This window comes from Apostichopus japonicus, chromosome 19 (genome assembly GCF_037975245.1).
Source record: "Apostichopus japonicus isolate 1M-3 chromosome 19, ASM3797524v1, whole genome shotgun sequence".
NCBI classification, from domain to species: domain Eukaryota; kingdom Metazoa; phylum Echinodermata; class Holothuroidea; order Aspidochirotida; family Stichopodidae; genus Apostichopus; species Apostichopus japonicus.
The window spans coordinates 26,589,167-26,607,156 of record NC_092579.1 but is presented as its reverse complement, the minus strand read 5'-3'; the positions used below and the strand labels follow the sequence as shown (position 1 = coordinate 26,607,156).

Below are 17,990 nucleotides of genomic sequence, written 5' to 3'. Positions count from 1 at the left end.
TAAATTACGCATGTGATTGGAGAATTGAGCACATCTCCTGTGAATATCATGTAGTGCATGGGGGAGGGGGGGCAGGCGAACGCACCTATCACTTCCTGAGATTGTTCCAATCTGAATGAAAACGCCCCACGCCCCCCCCCCCACAACCCCTACGCCCACCCCTCTTATCGCTTCCCGATGAGTTACAAAACTTAATTAATAACCTTCACCCGTTGTACCAAAACCTTGACAAAATCCGGCAACACACCACTTCATCGATAACGAGTCTAGTGATCGGGCTGTGTATTAGTGACGTCTAGAGGCCGTGCACTGACCTAAATGGAGTGTGACCACTCCCGATTTTGCAATTTCCCAAGATCAGGCCCGAAAAATCCCAAGAAATACCAAAAGCACTGTACTGTATGGATTTCCAGCAATATCCAGCGATATGTAGGGATGAAAATCCCAAGATCTTACCTAAACTGAAGGCCGCAGATAGAGAATCGAAACTTTCAGTGTGTACTGAACTTGAAACTGAAATAGTGAGAAAAAAAACAAGGTAATGTAACTCATTAATTATTAAAAGGTGGCAGAGCTGCTTTTCTTGCTCAAATTGATCAAAGAATATGTCCATGTGCTCATACATAGAGCATCTGTATGTCTTTATTTCACATGAAGACTGTTCTCTCTGGGTATTGAAACATTTTGGAATATAAATTCTACATTTTTTAGTCCTTAAAAGATCTTAATTCTTTTGATTGCCTAGTTGCTAAAGTAATGGTCAAGACAACGTTTCCTGAATCTGCATAGCTCATGTCGCGGAGCGGTTGAAAACTATTAATATACAACAACCAGTTAAAACAACAGTAACAGGCAGTATTTTATCACCCTCCGTTCCATTTTTGAAGAAAAAATTACGATTAAAACATTGAACACTTAGTCGCTTAGCATACAACTTCCGAGGAAACAACACCGTAAAACTGGAGAACATATATGAATAAGAAAGGTTTGATATAACTGCTTTGAAATCACGTATGACTGGCAAGATGCGTCGAGCGCCCTCTATCGGCCTCTTTTTTAGTCAGTTTTGCAACTTCAGAGGAACAATAGAAACCCGAAAAACTTTTAGGACGAACAAAGGATTCTCAAACCTTTGTTCTGCCTAAAAGATTAGCAGAAAGTTTGGTTTATTGTAGAATTGTGTGTATGCGGAATTAGCCCGATTAATACGGGGAAAGGTGCGATTATCTATAATTATTTCGAAAATCATACCTAAGGCTGGGAGGAGACTAATTGGTCGATAGTTTTGAATTTTGGTGCGGTCAGTGGCGTAGGAAGGTACTTTTGAGTAAGGGGGGCTGATGGCCGGCCTGGGGGAGCGGTTTCAGGGGAGGGGGACACCCCCTCCCCTCTGGGATTTTTTTTTTTTTTTGCATTTCCAGGTGGCCTCAGATATAGCACACTTCAACACCCACTCCATTTTGTAAAGAATTTTGCATTTTCACCTGGCCTTATAGATGCAATTTGGTGCTCCAAATGAGATTTTTTTCTCATTTGGAAATGAAAAAGGGGTATTCTGAGTTGCGAAGTGGGGGGGGGGGGCGGAATGATACTTCCGCCCCAGCCCTCCCGGTTCCTACGCCTTTGGGTGCGGTCTTTACTTGGTTTCGGTATTAAAATCTTTTTGGCGGATTTTTCCATGGGGTTGGGAAATAATGGGTTAGGAAAATATGAGGGTTAATGAATATCGGCTGGGAGTTTTTAAGCGTGTGGTCATTTATGTTGTCAAGACCAGTGGAGGATGCATTTGTTAGTGGCACTATACCAATTGTTTATATCTATTTTTTTGAGTAGAGGGATGTTTTCGTTGAGACATCTTAAGGGGTTGGGGTTAAAGCTGGTTGCATTACTGATAATTGTACGGTCTATTTCGTGTTTACAGCTGATATCGTATGGGGGCCATCGAAGATGTTGAATATACTTTTAAAATACGACTCAATTAGCTTTATTTGGTCTTGGGTTTTTGTGATGAGGTTACCTACGTTATCTCTAATGCCTTGGTCTGTTTTACCTGTGTTTGGGGTTGTAATGGGGTAAATGATTTCTGTTTTTATTTTCCAAAAGTGTTTCGGGTTTTTATCATTAATGATTGAATCGCAGTTGTTTTGGACCTGGTTTTGTTCATCCGCCAATATTTGTCTGTTTATTGCTATTTAAGTTGGTTAATTTGGGTTTTTAGAGTTGGGTCTCGGGAGATGATTAAGTTCTACGTAGGCGACGTCTGAGTTTCATAAGTGAAGTCATATTCATCACTGTTTTGTACAATGACATTGTCACTAAACTGAAAGAAAATAACACTTATCATATCTCTTTTCTTTCTTCAGGGAGTCTTCTACATTGTTAAGCTATTGTATGCTTTATAGAGGACTTCCTTTCACATTGTATGTTTGCACGTGAAAAAAATAAATCAAATCAAATAAATAAATAATAATTATTTCTAAACAGGAACAGTGGTTAGTGCTATGTATAGAAAGTAAGACAAACTCTTTGTCTAGAATTCAACTCCAAGAGGATTTATTGACTTGGTATTTCTTTTCCTCATTTTGCAGTTAAAATATTAGAAAAGCCTATCATTTCTCAATTAACAGTTACTGTGGCGCAGTTGTTATGTTCTATAATTTTGCATATTTATTATTGTTTTGTACAAAGAAATTGTCAATAAACTGAAAAAAAATGAGACAAACTCCTTGTCTTGAGTTCAAACACCATAGGATGCATTTGATTTTACTATTTATTTGCCTCCTAATGTTGTGAAGTTTAAATATTAGAAACGAGCATTAATTCTTAAAAGTTGTAGTGGCGCAGTTGGTAGTGCTCTGTAACTGAGAGAGACAGACAAACTCCATGTCTCCGGTTCGAAACCCAGACAGAGCATTTTGAATTTTTGCTCTTTTACTGATTTCTTTCTGGACTTTAAGTTTAAATATTAGAAACGAGCATTAATTCTCAACAGTTCTAGTGGCACAGTTGGTAGTGCTCTGGACTGGAGAGGGTCAAACAAACTCCATGTCTCCGGTTCGATTCCCAGACAGAGCATTTTGATTTTCTTCTCTTTTCCTTCTTCCATTCTGGACTTTGAAGTTTAAATATTAGAAACGAGCATTAATTCTTAAAAGTTCTAGTGGCGCAGTTGGTAGTGCTCTGGACTGGAGAACTCCATGTCTCCGGTTCGAAACCCAGACAGAGCATTTTGAATTTTTGCTCTTTTACTGATTTCTTTCTGGACTTTGAAGTTTAAATATTGGAAACGAGCATTAATTCTCAACAGTTCTAGTGACGCAGTTGGTAGTGCTCTGGACTGGAGACACAGACGAACGCCATGTCTCCGGTTCGAAACCCAGACAGAGCATTTTGAATTTTTGCTCTTTTACTGATTTCTTTCTGGACTTTGAAGTTTAAATATTAGAAACGAGCATTAATTCTCAACAGTTCTGGTGGCGCAATTGGTTGTTCTCTGGACTGGAGAGAGACAGACAATCTCCATGTCTCCGGTTCGATTCCCAGTCAGAGCCTTTTTATTTTCTGCTCTTTTCCTGATTCCATTTTGAGTTCTGAAGTTTAAATATTAGAAACGAGCATTAATTCTCATCAGTTCTAGTGGCGCAGTTGGTAGTGCTCTGGACTGGAGAGAGACAGACAATCTCCATGTCTCCGGTTCGATCCCCAGACAGAGCATTTTTATTTTCTGCTCTTTTCCTGATTCCATTCTGGACTCTGAAGTTTAAATATTAGAAACGAGCATTAATTCTCAACAGTTCTGGTGGTGCAATTGGTTGTTCTCTGGACTGGAGAGAGACAGACAATCTCCATGTCTCCGGTTCGATTCCCAGTCAGAGCCTTTTTATTTTCTGCTCTTTTCCTGATTCCATTTTGAGTTCTGAAGTTTAAATATTAGAAACGAGCATTAATTCTCATCAGTTCTAGTGGCGCAGTTGGTAGTGCTCTGGACTGGAGAGAGACAGACAATCTCCATGTCTCCAGTTCGATCCCCAGCCAGAGCATTTTTATTTTCTGCTCTTTTCCTGATTCCATTCTGGACTCTGAAGTTTAAATATTAGAAACGAGCATTAATTCTCAACAGTTCTGGTGGCGCAATTGGTTGTTCTCTGGACTGGAGAGAGACAGACAATCTCCATGTCTCCGGTTCGATTCCCAGCCAGAGCCTTTTTATTTTCTGCTCTTTTCCTGATTCCATTTTGAGTTCTGAAGTTTAAATATTAGAAACGAGCATTAATTCTCAACAGTTCTAGTGGCGCAGTTGGTAGTGCTCTGGACTGGAGAGAGACAGACAAACTCCATGTCTCCGGTTCGATTCCCAGACAGAGCATTTTGATTTTCTGTTCTTTTCCTGATTCTATTCTGGACTCTGAAGTTTAAATATTAGAAACGAGCATTAATTCTCAACAGTTCTAGTGGCGCAGTTGGTAGTGCTCTGGACTGCAGAGAGACAGACAAACTCCATGTCTCCGGTTCGATTCCCACACAGAGCATTTTGATTTTCTTCTCTTTTCCTTCTTCCATTCTGGACTTTGAAGTTTAAATATTAGAAACGAGCATTAATTCTCAACAGTTCTAGTGGCGCAGTTGGTAGTGCTCTGGACTGCAGAGAGACAGACAAACTCCATGTCTCCGGTTCGATCCCCAGACAGAGCATCATGTCTGCGGTTAATGTCCAGACAGAGCCTTTTACTTTTCTGTTCTTTGGAGGGAGTGGAAGTATAAATATAAGAAACGAAGTTTTTCCAGAGGGAACCGAAATGGTGTAATTGGTTATTCCATCGTTCAGTAAGCGATTGGTTTGGATTGCATCGGTTCAAGTCCCAGGTGAGTATTCGCAAAAGGAGTTCTGACAAGTGGATAAGGTGAATCCCGAAGGCGGGAGGTCCCCCTCCTCCTGACAGGTGGACAAGGTGAGTACTGAAGGTGAGAGGGGCGAAGGTGAGAGGGGGTGAGGGTGCGGACAAGGTGAGGTCGCCACCCCCCTCCCCCTGACAAGGTAAAGGCGCGGACAAGTGGAGTTCGCCGCCACCCCTCCCCCTGACAAGGTTCAACGCAGACAAGGTGAGTTCGCCACCACCCCTCCCCCCTGACTAGCTAATCGGGGGGTGAGGGAGTAGTGGAGAAAATGTTTTACAAAAAAGACTAAGTCCAAACAGCAGGATCTTTAAATATTTGTAAAGCTTTTGTAACCAGAGCCCCATCTAATGGTCTAGTGGTAAAGACTTTTGCTTTTGCATCTCAAGGTCCCTGGCTCAAACTCAACCTCTGCTTTTCCTTTTACAACACTCAAGTAAAAGGAAGAAAGAAAAAAAAAGAGTGATACTTGGAAATAACTTCTTTTTTTTTAATGACAAATCAGTTCATGGGCAGGATATACCTTCATCCCTCCCACCAATGTTAATACCCTTCAACTACCTGTCCAGAAACAGGTTATCCCTTATCAAATTATTATGCAAATACTAATCAAAACATGCAATACATCTTTCATAAACATTCTTAGTGATACCTGCATCTACTATTGAGATGGTTGGGTGACAACAGACAGTTTCTATAATGTTTCTATTATTTATAATATCAGCCTGGAGGGCAGTTATTTAATGATGCTAAGCAGTCACATATACATATGGGATAAGCCCTATGGCCTTTTTACTTCAAACCAGGTGGCTATCCAATTCACACCAGTACATTCTTTTTGGACATTTTTTTTTAAACATTTGGAAGACCATTTTCACATGAGGGGAAAAAGAATGGATTTCTCCTAGATAAAAATAAAAACCCCATCTTACTTTAGCCAGACAGTGCTTGGATCCATAGGTTTGCTTGACAACAAGTTCCCAATAAAAAGGAGGTGGCCTTCCATGGCTGCTTGAGTTTACAATACCGTGGCACCTCTGATACCAACAATATCATTTTCTTTAACTTTCATTTATTAACTAAACCTGATTTTGAATTAGTTTTAGACAACTCTTAATTTTTACATTTTTGCCCTCCAGTTTGAAAAAGGAAACGATACTACCATAGCACAAACAACATAAATGTGGAAAGGTTGCTCCCTTTCATTGCCAACTCAATCCCCCCCGACGACTACCACACCCCCAATAGTGCATTATTGGCAATTTCTTTAAACATAACCTTATCAGTAAACCTGTGCTACTGCAAACTGAAAATTCAATTAAAAGATTCTCCCTCTTCACTTTCAACACTTTCATTTCTCCTTCTCGATCCTCCCCCCATCACTGGTCCTTCCAACTACCATCCATAACTCCTGCCAATATCAAATTCAGTCACCTTAACATCCCCATAAAGTGTCAGTCGGTCGAGCACCACAATGTTTGTAGACCAAGAAATCATCAACCTAAACCCATTTTTAAAACTTTATAGCCCCATAAAATAAAGATGCTGTTTTTTTCTTCTTTTCCTCTAAATGAGATAAACACACAAACACCAAATCCAAAATATATAAAATTCCAATTCCCATTTTGACTATTCTTCAATTTTTTTTTTGCCAAGCCACGTTAAAAAAGTGAGTGTTTTTCTTTTTGGCCTTCCCCCATCTTTGTGTTCAGAAAAAAAAAAAATCAAATAAAACTTAAATAAAAGATGATGACAGCACATGCAGGAGAAGAGTGAGAGCCCTCCCAAATACTACCGGCTTATGTATACAAAAGACCTCACGGAAGCAGATTAAGGGTGAAGGAGTTACACCGATTTGAAGTTCCAAATAACCTGGACTAGTCCATTTGACCTGACATGTGTCATTCCTGTGGTCTTATGATGGATGTTTACGAAATGTGATATATCAATCTGTGGGTGCCTCACCTGAATGCACCCGGAACCACGACATGCAATACATGCAGATATAATCATGTAACTGTATAATGCCAACACATACATACTGTAACAACGAAGACCAAAGAAGAGAGTAAAAAAACATGGTTGGTAAAGGCTATCACTCCTATTCGCCTGCTGACATTCACACTGGGGATCGCATTTGATCCCGGAGAGACGCTATCTTTTGATCCTTTTTCCGACATCGTGGCAAATCGAGAGTTACTTTTCACCTCCGCTCCACCATCCATGCAGGAACCCACCCAGACCCCCCTGCGCGGCCAATTTATTCTGTTCCAGTTTCTCGTCCAAGGAGGGTAACTCCATATGGTTCAGAGCTACGTCAAAGAGGAGCGGTTTGCACGGTGACGGCTTAAAGTCCGGTGGGAATGCCAGGAAGTTGGGCTTGGGCGGCCAGGTCCGGCTGGTTGGCGTTGTACCGGTCCAGCCTTTCCACCAGCGGTCGATTGTCCTTCAGACCGAGTTGCGCCATTCCTTTGCTGATGGAAGGTTCGTTGGAATCTGAAAATTAACGCAAAGAGGTTCTCGGTAAGCCATGGCCTTTTTTTTTAAGTATTCTTGGGTGGAGGGTATTTTCTATGGGTGAGAGTAGTGGGAGGGTGGGGGAAGTCAATTCAATTAATTGTGAGAAATGTCTTTCAATTAGGAACCACATAAGGCCTATTCTCATCTTTGTAGTAAGTTTGTCAGCTTGAGCTACCTGACAGTTCATAAGTAGGGGGGTATATTTGAGTGGAATTTGAGATTTGAATCCCTGAATAGAGAAAATTTACAAAAACTTGATAATTTGCAGTCATTTTTTGTTGTTGCTGTCACAAACAGAAATGGTTACCCACTTTCTGTTATTTTTAGAAAGCAGAGACTGGTTCAATCGCAGTCTACAAGGCCAGATAAACTCTTTTTATTTTGGCTTTCAATTTCTTTATTGACAAATTTCGATAGTACAAAAAAACGGCATTTTTGATCGGGCTTTTGATACTTCCTTGTGATCCCTGGACATCATACATTCAGCTACGAGCAAAAATAACTGTTGTCTTTCCTGTCCACCACAATACTCCTATTGTAATATTTTCAGACCCTAAGGGTTAATAGGTCTCCCCCTGCTTCCAACCGAATGAATCTTTTCACTCATTGTTTAACCAAAGAGAAAAATTTGGGAAAGAAAACAACAGATTATTAATATAAAGGCCAGATTTCTCTGAATCATTGTCTATGCTCTGATGGAAAACATTTGTTCCGGTAGCAGGGTTCAATTCCCAGGTTCCAAATGGACACGGCAGTTTAATCTGCATTTTCCTGACGATCAGACCCAAAAGAGAACATCGATATGTCTCTCCACCGTTATCCCAAAGAAGAAACCTTTCAGAAACTCAAGGGTACTAAAGGGATTTCTTCCTTTTAAATTAACCAGGGTCCTACACAAAATTAACAGGGTAGTAGCATGATGGTCTCTGCCTGATTGCCCCTCCCCCAACCCAATTTCTTTTCTTAATTTTTTGGTATTCATCCTTTCATATATAGTCCATCTTGCATTTTGCCTTTTGAAAAACAAGAATCCTTATCTTCATCCAAAGCAGCAAAAAGTTTATTTCCAAACACAGAAAATTGATTATTATTATTATTATTATGATTATTATTATATTATTATAAGTACATACCTAGAATGGAGGCTACCTGAGCAGAGTACTTCAAGCCGTTGATATCTTGCGCAAGAGTGTCCAATTCCTCTACCTCCACCTATCGATTAAATGAAACCAAAATCTAATCATGATGTCTTCCACATTAAGTTTTTTAGGGAGTGTCACTACCCGACAAGCCCTATAGGGTTTTTTAGTACACTTCCTTTCACAAGTTTTGTTTCTTATCTCCTTCTATGTCATATGTCATACTTATGTTGTGATAGAACAAAAATAAATAAATGAAATGAAATAAATGAAATTTGTTACCTTTTTTTTTAATTTGAGTAAAAGTTTTGTTTTTGTTGTTGTTGATATGGAATCAAAAGGAGTTTAACCCCTGGTCGACCTGGCGAGAGGTCCTACGGGGGATAATAAGTTTGTTTTTATAGAATAGACATTTTTTTTTTTTTTTTTTTCTTGGAAAAGTTGTCTATGTTCAGTCAGGGAATTGCTGGTAAATGATGTCTTATATATTTACATTGGACAGGATAGCCATAATCATACCCGAGGTCGGAGTCGAAGAGCAAATGAGGAGAGGAATTTTTTAAGTACTGAGGATTGTGGAGATGGAGTGGTTTCTATTGTTTGGGTAGGGAGTGGTTGTGGTTTCTATTGTTTGGTAAGGGAGTGGTTGCTACTTTATGTTTTAATCAATCGGTCATTGTTGGAGTTGTTTGTTTTGTTCTGTATATATAAGTATACTTGGAGTCGGGGGCCTAGACCCATTTAGGAAAGGATTTTATTTAATGGAATGAGACTTTAAGTGGTAACAATTGTGAATACAGAAAGGGTTTGGTTTTTGGGTAGTGAGTTGTTGAGACTTTGTATTTCAGGGGGAGGTCTTCAATCAAAGGGTCGTTCTCGAGGTTGTTTTTGTATAACTTGGTGTTGAATTCTTCAAGTCGGGTGAAAGTAGATTTTGTGTTTCCTGCACTGAGAACGTACAAAGTAGCAATAGGGATTTTGAGTGCGAGTCGATAAGCTGTGGTGTGGATTCTGTTTAAAATTTGTTTATTGGGATTAGAGATGGTAAGCAGGGAGATGCTCCCGTAACTGAGAATCGGTTTTACTTTGGATTTATAGATTTGGATAATGGTTTTCGGAGGGAAGTTATATTTGTGTAAGAGGATTTTAATGGATTTAAGTTGGGACCAGCAGCGTCCTGCAGTTCTGTTACAATGTAGATTAAACGATAATTTGCTATCGAAAGTGGTACCGAGGAAGGTTGCATTAGGAGTAGCAGTGATCAAGGTGTTGAAAAGATTAATTTTGGAAATATGGTTATGGTATTTTGAGTTTATTATGGAGAAATTGGCTAAGTTAGATTTGGAGGGATTTATTTTTGTTCTCCACATCGAGCACCAATTTTCGAGATGTGTAATTGCTTTTTTAATATTTAGTTCCATCATATAGATATTTTTACTGGTGCTCCAAATGGCTATGTCGTCAGTGTACTGACTATAGTTGCATTTAGATAGAGGATGTTCAAATCATTAACAAATAGGGTGTAGGGGAGGGGGCTGAGAACAGCGCCCTGTGGGGTACCTGCACGAAGTGGAATAGGTTTTGATTGTTGGTTTTTGTAGCATATTTTCTAATTGCGCTCACTAAGGAAAGAGGAAAGAAGTCTGGTGTAATTGGAGAGGAGATTAAAGTTAAGTAGTTTAATTCTTATGCCGTTGTGCCAAGTTTTGTCGAAAGCCTTTTCGGCATCAAAGAAGAGGGCAGTGGTATCATATTTTTTTATGAAGCTGATGCAATTTTCTTTGGAAAGGCGGAAAGTTTGGTTTATTGTAGATTTGTGTGCGCGGAATTAGCCTGATTGATACGGGCAAAGTGATTATTTTGCTCTAGGTAGGTTCTGGTGCAGCTATCTATAATTCTTTCGAAAATCTTACCTAAGGCTGGTAGGAGACTAATTGGTCGATAGTTTTTAATTTTGGTGTGTCTTTACTTAGTTTCGGTATTAAAATCATTTTGGCGGATTTCCACAGTCTAAGGAGTTCGTTAAATCATGGGAAAATATGAGAATTAATGAATATCGGAGGCCGACGGAGGGGAATCTTTTAGCATTAGGTCATTTATGTTGTCAAGACCAGGGAAGAAGGCATTTTTGCATATTTAGTGGCACTATACCAATCGTTTATATCTATTTCTTTGAGTAGAGGGATGTTTTTGTTGAGACATTCTTAGAAGTTGGGGATAAAGCTGGTTGCATTACAGATAATTGTACGGTCTATTTCGTGTTGGAATCTGTTATCGTATGGAGGGCCATCTAAGATATTGAATATAGTTTTCTAGTAGGATTCAATAAGCTTTATTTGGTCTTGAGTTTTTGTGATCAGGTTACCTACTTTATCTCTAAGGCATTGGTCTGTTTTACCTGTGTTTGGGGTTGTAATGGGTTTATGATATTTTTAAAATTTTCCAAAAGTGTTTTGGGTTTTTGTCATTAATGATTGAATCGCATTTGTTTTGGACTCGGTTTTGGTCGACCGCCGATATTTGTCTATTTATTTGTTTTTTAAGTTGGTTAATTTTGGATTTTTAGAGTTGGATCTGGGGAGATCACATAGGTTCTATGTAGGCGAACGTCTGAGTTAATTAGTGTAAGAATATTCCTATTTAGTTTTCGATTTCTCTTTTGTTTTTAAGGGGCAGTGTTTTTTGAAGGTATTGAAGATATGTTGGGCAATGCTGTCACAATATATGCCGATGTAATTTAGCTTGTTGTTGTGGTAATTGGGGATAGTGTAATTTTTTACGAGTTCCCTTTTAAATGATGTCCAGTCTGTTTTATTGTAATTATACGTTAATTTGTTATTTTGGATGCGACTAAGGTTTATGTCTAGCTCAAAAAGGAGTGGAAATTGGTCACTGATTAGGTCATCTTCTAGGATTTGAATCAAATGAGTTTTAGTTGCAAGGTGGTTTGAGGTTATGGCGTAGTCAAGTAGTTCAGTATTGTTTATTGGGTTTATCCTAGTTTTGGTATTTTGTTAATTATTGTTAAGTTGTGTTTATCACATATTTCTAAAAGGGATATGCCTTTTTCAGATATTTTGGTGCTACCAAAAATGATGTGGTGGGCATTTAGATCTCCTAGTAGTATTGTATTTTTATTAGAACTTTTTTTTATTGTGGATATGGGCTCATTTGGGGACTATAAAAGCTAATAATGTGGAGAGGTTTATTGTCTCTTTCGAGTACAATTTCAATTGTTTGATTGTTTGTTTAGGTTGGGTTTGGGAGGAGGGTGGCTTTGAGGTTTTTTTTTTTCAGCAATAAGTACTCCTCCCATGGAGCGAGAGATATCGTGTCTGAAAGTTTGGTAACCAGGGATGCTAAGGTGGGAATTTATATTTAGTTTAGTTTCGTTTAACGAAATGATATCCGGGGAGTGGTTGGTGAATATACTAAGTAGGAGGCTTAATTTTGGAAGGATAATGTTGATGTTTAGGTGGAGGAACTTGACCGAAGGAGGGAGTGTGCTTGTCATGTAGGTGATTGAGGAGAGCTAAATATTGAAGGTTGGTGGAGACGTTCCATAGTTACAGTTTCTGGGATATTTAATTTTAGGTGTTTTAGTGCTAACACGGTGGCGTAACTGGCAAGGTCGTCGGATTTAATATTAATGTCGGCTTTTTGGAAGGTGTATTGTACTAATTCAATTACAAAGGTTGCGATATTAAGTTTTTCTTCAGTGGCGATTTTATTTGTTATTTCAATTTTAGGGGTAGATTTGGTTACATTTGCATAGGTTCTTTGTTCTTGTTGTTTGTTATTAGCTTCAGTTTTAGCTTCTTTAAATTTTGGGCATCCTTTGTAAAGGGCGGCATGAGTCCCTGAGCAATTGGCACATTTTGTGTTTTCTTTTGGTTTGGGACAGTCTTTAACTCTGTGGTTTTCACCACATCTGAGACATCTGGTTTGATTTTTGCAAGTATGGTGGGTGTGTCCAAAAAGTTGACATTTGAAACATTGAGTGATTTGGGGGGGGTTCGTGGTATTCTTCTGTTTTGTGTTTAGAGTATCCTAAGTAGAAACCTTGTTTGATTAGGGATTGTTGAGGCTCTTGTTCTTCAAATGTTATTTTACTTTCCAAGTTGTATTGTTTGTGGCATGACTAATGAGTCTTTTAGTTTGTATTGGGGTGTATTCTTGGTCTTTGAGTTCTTGTTCAATATCTTTGATTTGAATTTCAGTGTTTATGCCACAGGCTACTACGGAGAAGTTTCTTTGTCATACTTTTTGGGGGATTCTTGGTTTGGGGTTGCCTAGTTTAGTCTTTTGAGTCCATGGTCTAAGGAGGATATTTGCAGATTTAGGGTCATGGGGGTGATTAGGATGTCGTTACTACGAAGACGGTTTATATTTGAGATCATGGCATTTGGTTTTTCTTCATTGATTAGTTTAGCAAGTGTTATTGGGTTTTTTGATAGTTCTGGTAAGATTCCTGATACAATGATTGTTGGAGCGGACTTTTTGGTGGTTGGTTTGGAGTTAGGAGATGGGTTTATTTCAACAGAGTTTGGACGTTGTCTTTTTCTGCTATTTTTGTACAGGGATCCAGTCATTAATGTCTATGTCAAAATCAGAGAGGTTTAGGTTTTTGACTAGGGGGGCGGTTATAGGTGGGTAAGGGGTTGTCATACTGGCAAAACAGCCCCTCCCTACGGGTTTTAAATGGCTTCTATACAATGAAATTGATCATAGACTTCACTTACCAGAAAGAATTAGTCTCCAGCCTAAGACGGCGGACCGACTGAATAGGCACTCCTTTTGAAGAGACACACTATGAATCGAAAGTGTACTCGGTAGCGTTGTGTCGGTATCCAAGGACGCGTACGTTTTGTAAATGGCGGGTAAGTAATACAGTGAAGGATGATGGGGTGGCGCTATGTCAAAAAGCTAACTGTTGACCAACATAATCCTCAGATCCCTAATGAAAGGAGAGGAATGCAAAAGAAATTAGCCAGTTTTCTTCAGAGTAAGTCTCGTACATTTAGCACAAAAGATTAAACACTAATTAGCAACTAATTCCAACAAAGTTTAGGCTGTGATTGAAACTTTACTGGTGGAAACATAAGTAAATATATATTACATTTTTGGGAACCTTTCTTTCTTATGACTAACCTTGACTGTATATTGCAGCTTTCCAGCTTAGCTGGTGTTTTTCCATCAAATCAGCTCATCTTTGAGTTTTCTGATCTTGACAACAATCAACTGTCTTTTTAATTTACCACAACCCAGACCACACTAATTGGCAACTCTTTCCAACAATCTAAGGCAACAATCCTCAATTTAAGACAACCAAATTACTAATTACAAAATGATTCCAACAAACTAAGGCACCAGGTCTCATTAATTTAGCACAAAACCGACCACACTAGTTAGCAACTCATATCAATAAACTAAGGCAAAACTTATAAATTTAATACAAACACACCACACTAATTACCAACAAATTATCACAGCACTCCTCTTCAATTAGGCACAAACAGACCATACTAATTAGCTACTCATTCCACCAAACTAAGGCACAATGTCTCTTTAATTTATCACGGAACAGACCACACCAAATACCGACTGGTTCCAACAGGCTAAGGCACAGTATCTTGTAGGTTTAGCACAAAAACAGACAACACCAAATACCGACTGGTTCCAACAGGCTAAGGCACCGTGTCTCGTACATTTAGCACTGATCTTGACAGCAATCAACTGTTGAGAGGACAAGAATGATGTTCATGATACTGGCTCACACTGATGTTTCTCTTGAATCTTACTTTTTCTCCAAGTACTCTTAAATCACCTCAAGATAACACTTCCAGATCTCTCTGTAGACGACAGGCTTGAAGGATCTTCTTATATTTGGTGGAGTTTATGATCTTTCAACCACTTGTTCTAAACCTGATCCAGCTTCATTACAGACATCAAGCCAAGACTCACAATTTTCCTTCCATATTCTTCTTTCACCTGAGACAGTACTGTAAAAGATCAGAAGATTTCATATACTGGAAAGCAGATAGACATTGCAACTGGACTCATTTTTATACACTCCCTCCCTTCCTCCCCTCCCTCCCCCTGACTACCTAAACAACCCTGACTGCTGCCTCATTGATATAACTATGTATAAAGAAATGTATATCATTGTGGTTTAATGGCAGAAATAAACCAAACGAATACCAGAGCTTAAATATTTCTGTGTTACTATAGTAAACTGCATACCCAAACGGAAGCATTACAGAATCTTCAATTCTCAGACCTTCAGCAGGATGTTACAGTCACGGTTCATGGAGTCTTCTTGTGAATCAGTGTGGCCAATGCAATGCTGTAAAGACAAATATAAAAGCAATATGTATATATATATACCTATGGTGTGAAATAAATTTTAGTAGTTTTATTAGTAGTTTAAGATCATCTTCCAGTTTGCATATGCAGATACCTTTCCGATGAATGTTTACAAACATGAATAAACTATACCTCTTTTTGTTACTAAGTGCCTGTTTAATTCGGACACTTGCAATATATGACTTATTAATGAACCTTACTAGACATTGCTATCAAACCTACATATGGAGTACTTCATAAAATGCCAAAACTTCCTTTGATGTACATTGTTCACTATAATGGTCAAGCCAATAGTAAGGAATGAATTCAACACAATTTTGAGAACATTTCATCAGCCAAACGATTTTGAGAGCATGTACTAGTTTAAACAAACTTAGCAAGCACATTCATGAAGAACTGGAAAATTGAAAAATTTCTGATATAAACATCAGTCTTGAAACAAGAAACTTGGCAAGTGAAATAAGGACCGACACTTAAGCTACAACATGTACACTTAGCAAAGATGAAAACTGGCTTTTCAGCCTTACACAAGTACCAACAACATATTGGTATATTCATGGTAAACCCTCATGTGCTTCCATGACTTCTAGCACCTGTGTTATAATATCAACAAGGACAGAGATACTATATATTGTACTTATCTCTCAATACTCTTAATATGTGTTTACCATGAGTTGTGTTCCTCACAACTTTCAATGTTTTCAAATTAAAAAGCAAATTAAAGACAATTATTCAACAATGAGAGGTCGCCTTAGCAAAGTTTGAATTCGGTTTAATAATAATCGAAGTTTCAGTGAAACAGTTCTGCCAACCATAAAATCATGCCTTAGGCATCAAAAAAAGTCTATGATCTGAAAAAGATATGCCAAGAGTTGGACCAATACTGTTAAGCCTAGCTTCAGGTCAAAATTATGCTAGTTGATCAAATTAATACATGTATCAATTTAGTTGCCTACGCTACAGTAGGTAACATCAGCTTGCATGGAGAGTTTTCTCCATACTTGAACCATCACCAACATCAATTAGACCACAGAGCTAGGCCTAATTGCTTGAGAATTTCATTTTACAAAGTACCGTTGCTTGTATAAGAAGCCTAGGATAGGCTAGTTCGTCCTCATCTCTATCTAGCCTCCGCTTTGATAGGCTAGCCTAGGTTTTCCCATTTTCATTTGGTGGTAGGCCTAGCCTGGGGCCATTTCTTCCCTCCCCTAACAACGTTATCTTCCTCCCACTAAAAAGTTGAATAACTTACCTCTCCTACTGTACGTACATCATAGGGGAGTCAAGTACGTTTTCATGGGAAACTAACAATTTCAGGGGAGTTAACTAAGGTTTTTCATGGGAGGCATATTGGCTAGGCTATGTGGAAAGAATAGATGTGGTAAGTGGACCAACTGTAGGAAAAGATTTAAAGGAGAAAGGTAACGTTAAGGGTGAAAAATAACATGGTTAAGGAAACTAACATACTATTTTCAAGGGAGGAGACTGTTGTTCTGTAGGCTCTGACGGCATATTTTCTTTGTAGAGTAAGCTAAAGAAAGTTGTGATAGTATGAAGGAAAATAGAAAATGTGACCAGGTACCTTACTGTACTTGTGTAACTGTTCAGTGATTGGAAGATGAAAAGTGTTTGTGAATAAGCAGGTTTGTTTGCATAGGATTGTATGCGAACATGGGTTGTTTGCTTGTATGGCATTCATTGTGGGAATGAATAAACATAGAAACTTTAGCCTATAGGTATGCCTTCCTTGGTTCCTCCCCTAAAATTGTTGTTTTCCCATTTACCAGTTTCTTCATTTACTACAACTTACAAGTGTCTCTTTGAAATATCTTCCTTTCTTTCACCAAACTCTCCATATCACAAGATACATTTACTACGTACAGTTGCTTCACTACCTAAATGAATTCTTTCCACAGCCAAGCCGTCTGTCTCTCCTCCCCTGAAAAACGTTGGTTTCAACCCTATAAAAATAATTAAATATCTAACAGGAGCCGGCCTTGCCTGTCATGATGGGGGGGGGGGGGGGGGAAGCAAAGAGAGAGAGAGCTTTCATCCTAAGCTAATTTGTCCGGTTGCGAGTTAGTTTCTTGAAAATGTGTTACTGTTAAGTGCTAGATGGCATAGCCTAGGCTATGGTAGGCTACTCTGGTAGGAATTTAAAGACAATTAGGAATTAAGTTAGGCCTACCCTAACTGTACTAGCCTTAACCAGAAAGTAATAAGGCCCAACCAGCTAGGTCTAGTATTTTGTCGGAAGATATAAAGTGACTTACTTTACTTACGTAAATTGTCTAGTGAATATCATATTAGGCATAGGTTAGCATTCCAACTTACTAAAGACGCCAATGCCTACGTGAGCTAGCCTATCATTAGGCCTAAGCGATACTATTATATGATAGGCTAGCCTAATTTCTCAGGCTCGCTGACTCAAACAATGTGAAGTACTAACTTGCTCCACAAAACTAATGAACAACCTTCGCCATTCACATTCTTTGGCAGTTACTCCCCATACAGAATAGGCTACAAATTACAATTACGTATGAATTGTTAGCCAACGGCTGCCAGGAAGCGAACTGCACTGCTCGTGCAACCTTTCGTGAGCTTGATATGTAGATCATAATTCGCGCTCCTTAGCCTAACCTTTGACCAGGACCGTTTGCGTCTGACCGAAGATAAACTAACATGTCATTAACATGTTGGTCAAGATAATTTATTGAGTTCGCTGCGAATCTCGTCACAAAAGTTGTTTTAAAATCAATATAGCATTACCCGAATGGTTGGTCTGGCATTAGGCCTAGGCGTGACAGTAGGCCTACGGTAATGATCAACTCGGGGGGGGGGGGCGGGGGTGTAGGTCAGGCGTATCCATGGGACAGACATTCTAAAGATAATAATTTACACTTTTTGAGGGGGCAGGACTCTTGGGGCGAATCTTGACATAAAAATGTCAGCCTAAAATTGTTTAGCTAGCTACATGAACATTTCCAGATACAATAAATTTTGGCAAAAACTGCTGGAATTTTGTAATTAAATGTCACATTTGAGATTTTAAGATAAATTGTCTGAATTTTT

The 17,990-nt window shown here is 38.8% G+C and overlaps 1 long non-coding RNA gene across 5 annotated transcripts; it reads right to left on the bottom strand.

The window, feature by feature from the left end:
- Positions 1-1,948: 1,948 nt before the first annotated feature.
- LOC139960048 (uncharacterized) lies at positions 1,949-17,549 on the bottom strand. 5 transcript variants are annotated; one of them, XR_011790289.1, is made up of 7 exons: positions 17,368-17,549; positions 14,796-14,898; positions 14,380-14,554; positions 14,147-14,288; positions 13,295-13,509; positions 8,547-8,625; positions 1,949-7,389 (listed from the first exon to the last, which is right to left on the bottom strand). It is a non-coding gene; the product is annotated as an uncharacterized lncRNA (long non-coding RNA). The 5 variants fall into 5 exon arrangements; XR_011790291.1 differs by having other exon boundaries at positions 14,154-14,288; XR_011790290.1 differs by having other exon boundaries at positions 14,223-14,288; positions 17,368-17,548.
- Positions 17,550-17,990: the final 441 nt, after the last annotated feature.